The sequence below is a fragment of the Eptatretus burgeri genome, chromosome 3, assembly GCF_056783735.1.
Source record: "Eptatretus burgeri isolate ZD-2024b chromosome 3, Ebu_testis_v1, whole genome shotgun sequence".
NCBI classification, from domain to species: Eukaryota; Metazoa; Chordata; class Myxini; order Myxiniformes; family Myxinidae; genus Eptatretus; species Eptatretus burgeri.
The window spans coordinates 44311569-44326568 of record NC_140963.1 but is presented as its reverse complement, the minus strand read 5'-3'; positions in this window follow the sequence as shown (position 1 = coordinate 44326568).

The following is a 15000-nucleotide window of genomic DNA, read 5'->3' as shown; positions in this document are numbered from 1 at the left end:
TGGTTTAAAATCCTGAGTCGAGGATGCAGTTTAGCTCACCTTCATGCAATGGAGGCCACATTCATCAGGTCTGCCAATCCCATTCTTTGTTGACAGAAACAATTTGTACAAACTTTATTTCTAATCTGACTATGATGACTTGACTGTGTAACAACTGTACCAGTCAACATTAAGTCATCATGAAAACCACCACCCCTCCCCCCCCAACTTGCCGTCAGCTAATTAGCATGATATTTCTGCCGGGTATTTTGGTGATTCATCCCCGCCTAATCATTATTCATGATGGTTCATTTCCGCCTTCACATTACTCATGATGCTCCATGGTTCCACCAACCAGGTAATTCCATCCTTTCTTTCTCTCAACCAATGAACGTTGAGGACATTATATTGTAACTTTATAAACGAGAGTTTGGTGCTTCTTCTTCATCGACTTGTGGTTTTATCCTGAGGAGTGCAAGTCCAAAAGCTTTGATAATGTCTATTTTATTGAAATGCATAGTTAAATTTTGTTGTTTGAATAAAATGTTTTTTTTTCATGACAGGAACCCAATAATAGTACTGCAGCATTGCAAAGTAATTGTTCGACTTTTCATAAAAGCACCAAAATTGGTACATATGTTGACTAATCCCAGCAGGCACACGACGTCAGTATGAAAGACTCACGACGTCGGGAATCGGCCGCTTGGTTGTACAACCAGATCACGACGGGGTACAGCCACAGCGCGCCGCGATGATCTAAAACTGTTTGTTCTCCCTCGTGTGTTGCCATGGTGACCGCTTTTCCACCTCGTGACGTGTGTGGTTGTGTTTGTCTTTCACCGGAGGAGAGATCTGATTGGCTAATTGCTATTTCCGCATCACGAGCCGCCATTTGTAAGGTTTGGTTAAACTTGTGAACTTTCAGCTATTTCTGAGTGTGACACACAATCCGCTTTAATCTGAAGAAGACTTCCGCTTTTATAGTTAAAATTATCTTCCGTTGTGATCATTTTTGGTAAGTATAATATTATAAATCGATTTTATGTCTTAGCTTTTGTTTCTGGACGTTTTAAAGATCACAGAATCCATGATGTGTTCCTGTTACCGGTGTGATGGAATCTATATCGTTACATTCAATGTAAACTCTCCCGGGCCCTTCGGGGCCCTCGATCGTGGTTCGAGCGTTGGACTCGGGAATGGAATCTGATGATCGAATCCTCCAACACCCGATTTCATCGTTCGTTTATCTCGTTTCGCTGTCGCTGATTTGGCCCTGATCGTGTGGAGAAATCGACGGTAAATAATGAATTCATTTTTCCGTGGGTCTGGTGAAAAAAAAAACACCGCTCTGTGGTAAATAAAGGGAACTCTGTAAAAATTACTTTGGACGAGTTTAATTGGTTCAGAACCTTTTAAAATATATTTCTGGTGTGGATAATGCTTCGGCCGTTCGGGTCCGAGGAATTACCGCATTGTACCACAATGTAACAAATTTATAGTTCCACTGCCCTTAAAAAAAACCTCAATTAATATTATTTTTTATAATATATTATTTTTTATGTCCTCTTTTAACGAGTTAAAACGGCCGCCGCCGCACCTATTTCGGGCTCTGGGTTCAGTTGGGGGAGTTCGTTTTCCTGCACAACCAACATTTCCTGCACGGGGTTTTCATCCTGGACCATGGATTCTACACATTCTACATCCATTTCTAATACCCCCGGCTCCCGCTCGCCTTGAGACGCCATCTTATTTCTCGTAAAGGGTTAATTTAAATCGCTCGTAATTTGGAGGGAATCGGGGTCGCTTCTCTCACCCCTGGACCGATTCCCGTGAATTTAGTTGGAGACAGGAGAGCCCGTTTTCCCCTTCTCCGATACCAGTGCCGCGAGGAGGGCGATGAGTTTATATCGCACGACCTGACACCAGTGTTGCGGATTCGCGCCCACCAGCGTGCGAGCGGCCACGTAACTCGAATCGCGGCACGTCGCCCACCGGACGGACAATCCCGTCGTGACCCTCTCGGACTAACGCCGGGAACTAGTCACGGGTGGGCCTTTCGGCCTCACCACGATCGTGCCAATCGCCCCCCCGCATGGGATAGGGTTGCTCGCCAAATTCGACCTACCTAAGTACCCACACGGAGGGTAGACCGGGCGATCGCACCTCGCCGCAGGTCGACTTCGGACACGGGCCACTTTAAGCGACCCGTTCCGTACTATCGGGATAACCGAGTGGTGTTATCGTCGGCCTCGACGGTTCGATTAATTATTGGGCGTATTTAGCCCATGACCAACCCTTTACGTGAAGTAAGATGGAGATTCAATTAGAGAAAAGACGAAGCGAAACGGGAAAACAGTTCAACATAAAGCACATTTATTCCGCGGCACACGGAAAGCACACATATACAATTATACACCAAAAGCAAATGTAAAAGAAGAAGAAGAAACACACAATAATGCACAAAAAGCAAATGTAAAAGCAAAACACAATGCAGATCTAGCACCGACTACCGAGCACACGGCAACACTTATACAGTTTTACTTCACAGACGGCGCCGACAACACATATACTCAAAGCAAAAGAAAAAGGTACCACCCTCCACGATGAGGGGGGCAGACGGGCCTGGGGCCGAGACCGCGTCGGGCCTACCCGTCTGATGATGAGCCGCAAAATGGCGGTGGCGCCCCGACTCCGCGGGCCTCGTTGGGACTGCCTGGTTTGGGGTGGGAACGGGGCCCCCTTCTCACACTATCTCAGCGCGGGGGGAAACAGGAGGGGGTTGTTGATGCTCGGGGGGGATGAGGATATCTCGCTGGCTCAGGTCCCGCGACGAGCGTCTCCACCACGACCTCGGTCGCGTTACCGGCCTCCCCTCTCCGCAGCTCCCCGACTCTGACACGAGCGCCCCCTCGACTGCTTTCGCCGCCGCCACCTCTCCAACTCTCCACAGCACCGTCCAACTGCTTTCTCCGACTCTTCTCTTCACTGGCTCTTCCCAACTCCACTTGACTGACTCAACTACGAGCGAACGCGGCCCTTTATAGCCCCCGTGGCTTCGCTCCTTCACCTTCGACCCTTTACCTCTGGCTGGCTCCCCATTGGACAGAGGAAAAGTGGGCGTGAATGCTTTTTGATCCATGAATCTGCATATAGCGATATTACTCCGACACACCTGGAGGCGGGGCCAAATCGCCCCATGCTCGCTGATAGGACGGAACAGAAGTGGGCGTGAGTCGTTTTTGATCCGATTTCTTCGGAAAGGCTGGTGTTTTTGCACCCGCTGCTCGGTGCGCGCCCTGCACGAGTCCAGTGTCGGTGCCCACAAGCGGCGCGGGAATGACGGTGATGCGATGGTTGCGAGGGCGAGTTGTGACGGTAAAGGTCGTGGCTGTTAGCGTTGTTGTTGTTGTTGTGAAGCGGCGTTGCGGTTGGTGGTTGTTGTGTGATGGCTGTTGAGACGTGGTTGGTGGTGGTAGTAATGGTAGTAATGGCGGCTGGTCCAAAATAAAGATAGTAAAAGAAAAACGGCTATCTAGAGGGGTCGCAGCCCGAATGAATGACATTTATTCCCTCGAAACAACGGGTTTGGGCCTAACTACACATATACTTACAGAGATATCTCACCTAAGGGACCTGAATGGTGGTTTGCGAATTTCGTCAACCACAACAATATTAATCGGACAAGTGCTTCCCAAGTTATTGCCATTTATTTACCAAACCAACTTCGTAGGCATGGCGGAAGGGGAAGAGATCCTCAGCCATGTTCCCCAATTACGGGTTACAACGTACGGACTTCCGGATAGTGATGACTGTGTATTCGAATAATTTCTCGATTTCTTATACGCATTTAGAGATAAACACAATGCCCCAATCCAGTCGTCGTTTACGAGAGCAAAGGAACGGCCTGTGTAGTTGTTTGAAAGTTGTTATTTTTATTACTTTTATTTTTTGCACGTACGGGCATTCATGTACGGGCACGTACTAGTGTAATAATAATGAGTAACAGCAACACACTGTGCCAGCCGTCCACGTCCTTGATTATTAAGAATTTGCAGCATAGTTAATTGTAATGTTGTATGTTGGAAACCCAGCCTAAGTTTACATTGTAAAAATATTTACATGGACTTTTATGCATAATGAAGTTATTTTATTTTTTTGTGAAATTAAGATTGAAAACACCCAACAAATTAATTTTTTTGTGCTTTGGAATTATTTATGTGAGATGCATTCAAAATTGTGTTTTCATACTTAATGATGTTAGATTTATATTTTTTCTTTGTATGAATACACACACATAGATATAGATTTGGTCTCATTGATTTGCCTGATTGTAATTCAGTTTTCTATAATTTTATGCACTGTTCATATAATGTCAAGTATCATCTGTTTAAGTCTTTTTGCACCTCATTCTATTGATGCCCGCTGTGGGACATCAGTAAAAATATTTCTAAATTGTATATATCATGGAGAAATTCTATCAGAGAGGTGTTTGACTTCCCAAGTAGGAAGTAAAAGTTTTTATGATCCTTTTGAATTTATATGATCAGTACCCATATTGTACTCTTTTACCAGTCATTGCTGAATTTCTGCCTATTGAATGTCAACTATTATGTCGTATAGCAAAATTTATATGTGGTTCTTCGTCTTCTCATAATTCATACCTGAGGTTGCTTAATTATGAATCTTGTAACAATGGGTAGTATGCCATCAGTAGCCAAAAAATTTAATTACATTTTATAAAAATGCAACTTATCTGTCAATACCTTTTATGCTCCTAATGCCCATAATGTATGCAAGCTTAGAATTATCATCAGTTTTACTTACTCTCTCTCTATTGAGTGCAGCCTATGGCTGCTGGTTGCATCATTGGTTGGGACGTGGCTATGCCACTGATGACATACCAGTACACTGGTACTCATTTTGCCGACCTCAGAAGGATGACAGGCTGAGTCAACCTCCTGGTGTATTTTAATTCAGCAGCCAACAGGGCTTGTACTCAGGACCCGAGGATCCCAAGCCACCACCCTAACCACTAAGGCAACACCAGGCTTCAGTTTTACTAACACTGCATGATGATGATGTTGTTGTACTTAAAGGTGCCTTTGTGCAGTCAATTATATTTGAGAGAGAAGCTCCACAGTTCCTCTATGGAGCAGAACTTTCTGAATTTGAATTGTCAACTGTGCTTTGCACAAAGTGAATTTGTCAAAAAGGTATTTACGACTTTTACCCATGTGGTATTTCTTTTTATTCCCCATTTTTAGTATATGTTTCTCAATTGCAATGGTATCTAGTTTTATTTATTGTATGTTTGTATTTGAGTGTGCTTTTTTGGTATGGATAAAGATACTATTATTGTTAATACTGCTTGTATATTTTTCCACAATCATGCTCTGCATGATACGTGATAATAAATGATTATGAATTACAGTTGTTTTCAAGTTGTGGTCATTATGTGTTACTGTGCAACATATAATGATGTTGCAATACAACTTCAATGTTTTGATAATGGCACCGGTGGAACAGCGGTGCTCCGCTGGCCCCAGACCTACGGGTCGAGGGCTCCATCAAGCTGGAAGCTGAAGGGTGTCATGCACTGCAATGTTCGTTTCTTTGGCGTGCAAAGAAAAGGGTAAAAACAAAAACTCCATTTCATGAACGTTGTGATAAAGTTGAAAAATAACGTCATGCTTCAATGTTGTGACAACGTTGAAATCTGACGTCATGGGTGTTGCAAATACAACTTCCCACTGACCCAATTCTGACATCAAGTACAACCAGAACACGACGCTGCAACAACGTCAGATTTCAACGTTGTCACAACGTTGAAATCTGACGTCATGGGTGTTGCAAAAACAACTTCCCACTGACCCAATTCTGACGTCAGGATAGAACCGGCAAACGACGTTGCAACAACGTTGTGTGCCTGCTGGGATGTATTCTGAACAATTCTGGATATGGAGCCACTTGAGATTTTGCCTTGGTCAGCTTTGGTGGCCATTTTCCAAAATGGCCACCATTCTACTTTAACAACATGGGATATCTGTCATTGCTCTTCTCTTTGTAGGTTTCTCAGAGGTGATAAATACTCCATGTGATGTGCATTTACAAAGGAAAACAATACAAATGTCATTTGTGTTGATTTATTATATTTCCAACCATTGTATTTGGGATAAATGGTCATTTTTGGGACCTCGTTTGGGATAGCTACAAAGATGGCTCCTTGAAGATGGCGACAAGGGAGAAACGACGAAAAGGGGTGCGACGGTGCGTGGTGAGCACCGCAGCCATACCAGGAAACTGGCATAGTTTCCGACGTGTCGACGCAAACAAGGTGGAGCTCTTCACCTTCCTGTCCGATGTGCTGGTGCAGTCCTTCCATGACGAGGCAAAGGAGCTGGTAGTCACTGATGGTGAAGCAGTCATCTGCCTTCCGAGGCAGGAAGATGAAAGCTCTCTGGCTCCATGCGGTCAAGAAGAGGCGGACACTTGCATCATGCTACATGTGGCCCATGCTGCAGAACATGACCACCGTCGGATTCAAGTTCGAACCGTAGACACCGACGTCGTCGTCTTAGCGGTGATGGTAGCCCAGGCATTACCATGCGTGGATGAACTCTGGATTGCCTTTGGGACGGGCAAGAACTACCGCTACATCCCTGCCCATGAAATAGCTGCCTCCCTCGGTCCACTGAAGGCACGTGCCCTCCCTGTCTTCCACGCCATGACCCGATGTGACACGGTATCAGCATTCGTGGGGCATGGGAAGAAATCTGCCTGGGCCACATGGAACTCGTTTCCAGAACTGACAGATTCTCTTGTGACCCTGACCACCATGCCAGTCAACATCCAGGATGACACAATGCACTGCAATGAAAGGTTTGTGGTGCTCCTTTATGACCGCACCAGTCCATATACGGACATCAACGAGGCCACAAAGAAACTCTTCGCCAAGAGGAACTCCGTCCAGCGCATTCCACCTACCTACGATGCTTTGGAACAGCATGTGAAGAGATCAGTCTTCCAAGGTGGCTATGTCTGGGGGCAGGTCTTGGTCCCTCAATCCGTGCTTCCATCACCAACAAGCTGGGCTGGCGGCAAACAGAGGATGGGTCCTACGAACCGCTCTGGACCACACTCCCTGAGGCTTCAAAAAGCTGCTTCGAGCTGGTGTCGTGCGGCTGCAAAAAAGGCTGTAGAAACCGCTGCAAATGCAAGAAGGCTAATCTGCAATGCACTGGACGGTGTGCTTGTGAAGGAGGATGCCAGAGAACAGACGCCGTAGACACAGACTGAGATATCGGCCTTGCTTTGAATGTGCAAATGCAAAGTCGCATAAAAGTGTTGACTTCTTGATCCAGAGCCAGTACACTTGAGCTCAGAAACTCATATTGTACTAGACTGATGTATGTGTGTACCATGTGTCCTGGTAGAATGGTAGTAGACAGTAAACCGTAGCTGCTTCAAAGTGAAGTGTGCAATAATTTGACTACATTTTCTGAGTTTGTCAATATCACGATTATCAGTTCCCTTTTCAAAATAGAGTAAAGTATGTAATCTATTATGCAATTTTTGTTGATTCCAAACCCATTGAATGTGATGAATATCATTTGACTCTTGTTCTCCAGGCAATAATGGGTACTTTTCAGTGAAAAGTTTCAGGAGAGCAGCAATTTACAAATCAAATAATGGCTTTTTTACCGAAAATACTGGCTCATAATATTTGAATACTCCTTTTCATGGTCAATTTACTGAATTTTACACTTTCTTTATATCTACCACCAATACAATAAGAAAATAAGAGCATATAGCCAATTTCGCTAAAGTAGAATGGCGGCCATTTTGGAAAATGGTCGCCGAAGCTGACCAAGGCACAATCTTGGGTGGCTCCATATATAGAATTGTTCGGAATACATTATTCTACATGTGCACCAATTTTGGTGCTTTTATGCAAATTTGAACAATTGATCTGAAATATCAGACTATGCTGCAGGACTATAAGATTTGTTCTTGATTTCTAAAAGCATTCCATATTTCACCACTTTTAGGAATTCATTTTACTTAATATTTTAATCAAATCTGCATTTATAGGTTTACCAATATCAATATATGGCCAACTTTTAATTGAAAATTTTCTGTGTTTATGTTCTAGTTCATAAAAAAATATAATACCGAACCCCCTTTTCTTGTAAGTATCCTCGAACACAAAAATTATCATTTTCTTGTTGTCATTTATTTGTTAGAAAAGATTTATATTTCAGAAATGTATGATAGATTAATATGAGAACATGAAATACCTCCCTATCTTCCTGTATTGTTTCATAAATTAATGGAAAGTTAAATTGGTTTGTATTCCCCTACGTTGTATAGTTATCTAATTTGCTTCCTTCTTTGTCACATAAACTACAGTGAAACTATCATATAATTTTATTTTCTTCAAATCATGCATTTATTATTTGTTAATTCTGCTTCCACACATTTCCTTATCCACACCATGGCAGATAATATTTTCCCTTACAAGACTGATTTATTTCATGTAGGCCTTGTAATTTATCACAAATGACCAATTATATCTTAAATAATACATACAGCGCCTTCAGAAAGTATACACACCCCTCAACTTTTGTCACATTTTGTTGTGTTACAGCCTGAATTTAAAATGGATTAAAAAAAAAATTGTCACCGATCTACCCAAAATATCACATATTGACAAAGTGAAAATGTATTTTTCGAATTTTTTTTTTTTTTTTACAAATTAATTAAAAATGAAAAGCTGAAATGTCTTGTATTAATAAGTGTTCAACATCCTGAGTCAATACTTTGTAGAAGTGCCTCTGGCAGTGACTACAGCTTCAAATCTTCTTGGGTATGTCTGTATCAGCTTTGCACATCAGAATTTGGGGATTTTCTCCAATTCTTCTTTTTATATTTGCTCAAGCTCTGTCAAGTTGGATCGGTAGTGTCGATGAACAGCCATCTTCAATTCTTGCCGCAGATTCTCAATGAGATTCAAGTCTGAGCTTTGGCTGGGCCACTCAAGGACTTTCACATTCTTTTTCTGAAGCCATTCTATTGTTGCTTTGGCTGTCTGCTTGGGGTCTTTGTCCTGTTGGAACATAAATCTTCACCGCAGTCTAAGGTGTTTTGTACTCCGAGCCAGGTTCACCACAAGGATTTACCTGAATTTGGCTCCATTCATTGTCCCTCTATTCTTACAAGTCTCCCAGTCCCTGCCACTGAAAAGCATCCCAATAGCATGATGCTACCACCACCATGCTTCAATGTAGGGATGATGTTAGATGGGATGATGTTAGATGAGCTGTGCTCAGTTTCTGCCAGATGTAGCGCTTTGCATTAAAGCCAAAGAACTCAATTTTTATCTCATCAGACTGTACTGTACTGTACTGGGAGATACTTAGCAGGCAGACACGAAGCGGAGGAACAGTCGAGCCGGGCTGTGTTGCACGAGTGCGAGCGCGGGCGTACTGTGCCCGCGGCTCTCCTTTATTCCGTACGCGGTACACTCACGAGCCGGCCGACTCCAGTATTACTACGACACCTCAGACGGCGTGCACACCTCATATCCCTCGCCGAACCCCACGGCCACTCCTCCACCATCACGCCCATCATGCATCATCATCATGCCCCTCCCCGTGGGCATGACTACACCACACTCCTCCCTCCTAAAAGTATGATTATTAAATGATCAGTATTATAAGAAGCATGCAGAACACGAAGGATTTCGTATAATAATCATGGAAATAAAATGAAAATAACAAAGTATAATAGCACACCACATCATATAATGTGTCGATGCGAGCGAGTGGAGCATTAAAGGTCAGGTCTGACCGCGTTACCGATATGAAACAGCAAAATGAGAAGCACAGCGGCATTATGCAGCAAAAACGCCCCCCAGGTGGCCCATGCTGACATGACTCTGGCCAAGGTCGTAACGACCTCTCGAGCCAACCTCCTCCGGCCCCATCAAACGCCTCCGGCCCACTCCCCCCAGGCAGACCCGACGTAGATAAACATCCCGAGGCCGGCAGCCCGCTATCTGGAAGCCGTGGCGCCAGCCTTAGACCTTGGCCGGGGGCGCTGAACAGCGCTGCTGGCTGCATGCATTTAATGCGCCAAAACAACTCACGCACCACCATCAGTCGAGACGCCAACGCCCGTCCCAACGGCCTTGAGCGAACACAGCGAGTTGTGCTCGCAATCAGAGGTGGAGGTAACGCAGACCAGGGCACCAGTCTTGGTGCCGAGTCGATCTCCGAGACCCACACGGCCGCTAGACAGGAGCAACTCCACTTAAACCACACTGCAATCATAGGCTCGTTATAAAACATTACGAATAACATTCGAAGCATCGCAAATTCATTTTTCCGTACAGCGCGCTTTTTTGATAAAATCCCAGCACATGACAAAGTAATTACCTGCGGTCTGGAGCAACTGGAGGCTAACAAACCTTCTTTATTCGCCCCCACATCACATTGACCATAATCCAACTCCCATTGACTGATCTCCGCCACATCCACTTTTACATGAGAACTGCTGGCATTTATTTCAACAACGTTAAACTGCATCACTAGAGCAAGGAAAAACACATATGCCATGAACAACAACCCACAACCCGCATCACGAGTCCGCTCCTTGGTTGTCGACTCGATGCTGCGACTCGCGACTCCCTTTAACGCCACGGGCTCACCGCCACCTGTTGAAGCTGCCTGAACCACACCGATGCGCATTGCCTCTCGAACCTTGCCACAGCGCGGGAACTCATCGCGAGAGCTGATACGGCTCTCACCGCCCGCCAGAGCCTCGCCCTCGGTACTCGATGAAGGCCTCGAAGAGAGTACCGGCACATCTGGAGGTACGAACCGGAGACCCAGTCCGAGGGGCGCAAGCCAGTCTCGACCCAACAGGGGGGGCCCCTCCCCTCGTACAACGAACACCGAGAGCCGGGCGCGTCGATCTCGGTAGCGCACTGAGACGTCGGCCCTCGCAAGCGGTGCAATCGCTTCACCGGTGTACGTGTATAACGACAAGGTCGTCTTGACCAGGCGAATACCGCGAAGACCACGAGCCGCCCGCTCACCCATGACCGACACCGCAGCCCCGGTATCCACGCAAAACACAGTAGGTTGGCCACTCACTTCGACTTCAACCGTGAAAGGCGTCGTTATCTCCGAACCAACGGAAAACAGACTCAACCGTGGTTGCATCTCCCGCTCTGGTTCGCCGGCATTGTCAGGCCCCGGTTGCAGGCCGATCTCCAGGTCACTGGGGTCCTCTCGCACCTCGTCACCCAAGACCCCAACGGAGGCTCCCGCCATCCGACACACACGCTTCAAATGTCCCACCTTGTGACAATGCAAACACACGGTGTTCTTATACGGGCACATTTGTCGCAGGTGCGGACCCCCACACCCCCAGCAGCCGCGGAAAGTCCCTTCGCTCCAGGCGCGACCGTGCTGCGGTGCCCCCTCGCTCCCGGTGCGACTGTGCTGCGGTGCCCCTTCGCTCCCGGTGCGATCGTGCTGCGGTGCCCCTCGTCCCGCACCGCCAGGCGCGCGTGCGACCTGCGGCACTTGGAGCCACCGCTCGACCTCGGGCTGCGTGACTCGCGGCACCTGTGCGATTACCGCATTGACTTCGGGATTAGCTGCCATACTCCAGCTGGAGCTACTCATTGCGTCCCTGGCCAGCAATGGCACGGACATCCGTGAGCGTCTGTTCGACAGACGAAGCAGTCACGACCGCCGAGTCGAATGTGATGTCGGTCAATCGCAGGATAGCCGCTACCATCTTTGCGTCTCGCAGACCAGAAATAAAACGATCTCTGAGCCTTGTGGGACGCCTCCTCTGCCGTGAATTTGCAAGGCACAGCCGAATGCTTCACTCGTGCCACGAAGTCCGCAACGCGCTCTCGCCACCCTTAGCGAGATGATCGAACTGGAACCGCGCGAGATGTAACGACTTCTCCGGCGCCAAGTGGGTCTTCATTTTCGTCACGATGTCCTGAAAGGATAGCATATCATCACTGGGTCTATTTGGAGCCACCAAATCACTCAGCAGGCGGTAGTGCTCCGTTGATAGCGAGGCGAGCAAGATCGCCTCATGCTTTCTCTTCATCCTCTACATCATTTGCCCGAAAGTAGCAAACTCAACTGTTCAGAAAACAACTCGAACTCATCTCCCCCGAACACGGGTACACGTCCGTGTGCCGTGCCGCGACCTTCCGCCATGTTCCGTGAGACACTTGGTTCCGTAGCTTGGAACCGCCCTTACACACGCCGATCCGCCGATCCTCGTCGCCACTGTACTGTACTGTACTGGGAGATACTTAGCAGGCAGACACGAAGCGGAGGAACAGTCGAGCCGGGCTGTGTTGCACGAGTGCGAGCGCGGGCGTACTGTGCCCGCGGCTCTCCTTTATTCCGTACGCGGTACACTAACGAGCCGGCCGACTCCAGTATTACTACGACACCTCAGACGGCGTGCACACCTCATATCCCTCGCCGAACCCCACGGCCACTCCTCCACCATCACGCCCATCATGCATCATCATCATGCCCCTCCCCGTGGGCATGACTACACCACACAGACCATATAATCTTTTCCGTCATGCTCTCAGAGTCTTTCACGCACCTTGCAACCTCCACGCATGTCGTCATGTGCCTTTTTCTCTGGAGTGGTTTCCGTCTGGCCGCTCTCCGATAAAGCCAAGGTTTGCGAAGAGTTGCAGTGATTATTGTCCTTTAGGCAGGTTCTCCCATCTCATCCAAGGAATTCTGTAGTTCTGTCAGAATGGTCACTGGATTCTTGGTCACCTCCCTTTTCAAGTTCCTTCTTGCCCAGTTGCTCAGTTTGGTTGGAGGACCAGCTCAAGGAAGAGTCTGGGTCATTCCATATCCTTTCCATTTCCTAATGATGGAGCTTATTGTGCTCTTTGGAACTTTCAACACTCCAGAAATTGTTTTATATGCTTCCCCAGATCTATGTTTCCTCATCCTCACAATTCTTTATCGGAGTTTGATGAACAGTTCCTTGGAGTTCATGGCAGAGTTTCTGCTCTGACATGCACTGTCAACTGTGGGATCTTACTGTATATAGAAAGGTGTGTTTCTTTCTAAATCATGTCCAATCACTTGAATTGGCCACAGGTGGACTCCAATCAAGTTGGAGACAAGGATGATCAAAGGAAATTGGAAGCACCTGAGCTCAATTTGGAGGGTCATAGCAAAGGGGTTGAATTCAGTGTGGGATGAATATAATTCAGGTGTAAATATTCTATCTATATCTTGGTACTTGCTGATGCAAGACATTTCAGTTTTTCATTTTTTAATTCATTTGGAAAAATTTCTAAAAACTTATTTTCACTTTGACATTATGGGGTATTTTATGTTGATCAGTGACAAAAAATTATATTTAATCCAATTTAAATTTAATGTGACAAAAATTTAATGTAAACAAAATGTGACAAAAGTCGAGGGGTGTGAATACTTTCTCAAGGCACTATACATTATCAATTTTTAGTTTTTCACAATATTTTTGAAATGCTACATTTGATGTGTTCTTTCCAAATTCCTCAAGCCACTCATCAATACTCATTTATTTATCAGAAATATATAATCCATTTCCCCCTTTTCGTTAATTTTACACCAGATTGTGTGATATAATAAAGCATATCTCCAACTCACAATCTTGCTTTATCAGGTAAGCTTTTAAGTTTTAATGCAAAATCTACAAGTGCACCACTTCCACTAATATTGTTTCCCTATCTCTTTGTTGTGTCTTTCCATCTCTTTTTGAGCTTTAAGTTGAGCCTTTCTTTCATTATCAGTTTTACCGCTGATGAAATACCACTCGTCAAAGCTCCTGCTACACCAAGACCTGCCAATAAGAGAGCAGTTGTCTCCCTTATTGAATATTTATTGACTATATAATAAATATTAAATATATAATAAATCCTCTAGTTGTTTCCATTATTGAATATTTATTGACTATATAATAAATATTAAATATATAATAAATCCTCTAGTTGTTTCCATTATTGAATATTTCTTCAATATAGGTTTTGTCGTTTTTATTTTGAGTGAACCAGTATAATTTAGTAAGATAGTTTAGTAAGAACCAGTATATAATAAGTGAATTTGAATCATATTAACGTTAATTGTGCAAGGGTTTTCACTTTGAATGCATAATTTTAGTTTTATTAAGACTGATTTGATAAACATATAACCCAGTTGGCACTTTACTTTATCAAAAAAAAAGTAGTCTATGTTAGATTAATCATAACTCAATTTTCTGCATTAATTTGCAATTCTGTTTCTTACAAAAGCAAACAATATGCATCAACTTTTTCACTCTCTCCCCTGTCAACATATAGAGAAGTGTCCACTCTGTTTGACTTTAGCGTTTCCTTTTGAGTGCTTAAGTCAATTGCGTAGATTGAATACAGGCTTTTAAACACAACCGTATACAAAATGGGTTCTTTATTACCATTGCTTTCACACACCTTTTGAAAGGATTTCTATGCTTCGGCAGAATAGTTTTTATCCCATTTAATTTCCAATCTGTCTCATGGGTATTCTTATTGATATCCTCTTCCAACTCTCCTCTTCCTACTCTTTAATTATTTCTTATGACAACCCACTTTAAATTGAATATGAAAATCTCTAAAATGCTCAGGAATATTCGGGGCTTCAACTTTGTGAATATATTTTTTTTTTTAAGCATCAATAAAATCATTCATATTATCCCTGTTATAACATTCATCATTGGTATAATAATCATCTTCATCATCTATAAAACTTCTTTCTTTACTATCACTTGAATGTAAGCTTTTGAGTATCATAGCTGTCTTCTGCACCAATGGAGATACTATCATCACGATCAAAATTACCAAAATCTTCAGTTATGCAATGACTCATTTATGAAGAGAAAAAAAAGAGTTGAGAATTTTATTTGAAAAGAAAAAATATCTCTAAAAACGCACTGGAAAAATCTTTTTTTTTT